This window comes from Pinus tabuliformis, chromosome 9 (genome assembly GCF_031772625.1).
Source record: "Pinus tabuliformis cultivar Carrire ecotype Pingquan chromosome 9, CPIR1, whole genome shotgun sequence".
NCBI lineage: Eukaryota > Viridiplantae > Streptophyta > Pinopsida > Pinales > Pinaceae > Pinus > Pinus tabuliformis.
Genome location: NC_142307.1, coordinates 1299979857 through 1299981390, shown reverse-complemented (window position 1 = coordinate 1299981390; position 1534 = coordinate 1299979857).

The following is a 1534-nucleotide window of genomic DNA, read 5'->3' as shown; positions in this document are numbered from 1 at the left end:
AATGAGCACTTGGCAGCCAAATTCGTGGAGAGGATTTTTAGGAAGGTGTTCCCTTCATTTATGGGCCCTTACCTCGAATTCTCCACCATCAGCTCAGAGTTCAAGGGCCACCAAATCAATTAACACAAGGGAAGCCAAGCAAGTCAAGTAGGACTGCTGTTAACTACAAGTTTTGGGCAACCGAGTCCCTAAAGTTTAGGAGGACTATTGGGGTCCTCAATTTGTAAAAATAAGAAGGCTTAGGGCCTCATTTTGGTTAGCTAGTGGTTATTCATTTTATAGCTAGTAGTTAGTCACTTTATAGTCATTTTGTAGTCATTTTGTAGTTCGATTTTTGGGCAGTAGATTAGCTTTGCTTTTAGCACATTTTCAAGTTCTCCTTGTGGACAGTTTTTGGAATGTAACATTTCTTTTGATCAATAAAGATGAATCTAGCTTTCCACCAGCTCTAAATCTCTCTTAGGAGGCTGTAGCTCTTGGGGTTGGGCCCATCTCAAGTGCCCAGTACCTCCTTTGTTTATCTTTATGTGTTCTTAGAATAAAATCTGCTATTTATATTTAAATCTTGCTTTGTTATTTAGATTTCTTTTGATGGTTAAAGTAGCTTCTCATGTTTAGAATAGATTGGTAGGATAATAACAAGAAAAAGGCTCCAAAAAAGGGTCAGCAAACACTTTTGGTTTCACCTCTTCCTTATTGGATCAGGGGCTGGAGTTGGAATAACCGTGCCGTCCCAAACAAAAACACTAGTTTTCTTTACCATGCAATCCTTAGTGTGTTGTTTTCATTTGCAGAGGTTGGTTACATGTTTAGATCTTTGAATGCTTCATTTCATAGTTAATATACATGGTTTCCTTGCAAATAAAGCTGCTGTCCATTCTCGTTACTGTTAGCCAGATCATATTAGGGTAGCATAGCTAGATCTTTGTTTTCTTGCATGCCTTTGTTGGTTCAGTTGGAAACACAAATTGCAGAGCACCTATACCACTTCTCTATCTGCCCAGACTCCCTCAAACCCATCTTCTCCATCTCCTAACTTGGTTTCTTGCCTCACGTTGCCACATTGCCCTCATAACCCTACCTTTTGTGCAGCATTATTCCAGCCTCCTTGGAACAAGTCCAGCCATCTACACCTTCTCCTCAACTCCATCCTCTGAGTCTTGAACTCCCCTACACCCCTATTTCACCTCCATACTCATTCCTCCACCTTTTTCCCTCCATCCATGCTCCAAATTTCCATTACTAAACATCCTGTAGAAAAATTACAGAACATCCTGTAGAAATCCCAGAACATCCTGTAGAACCCCTGCAGAATTCCTGTAGAAGCCCACAAATGAGGTTTCTTGATAGCCAAACTTTGTGAAACTCTCTGGAAGGGTGTTAGGGACTCCATAGACCCTCTCTGAACCTTCCCAACCTTTTCCAAGCATTTCTCCTCCTTGATCCACCCCTGCACAGTAAAAATCCAGTTAAAAGCACATGCATGATAATTCTAATAACTTACTCAAAAATACAAAAAGATGTTTTCTTCAGG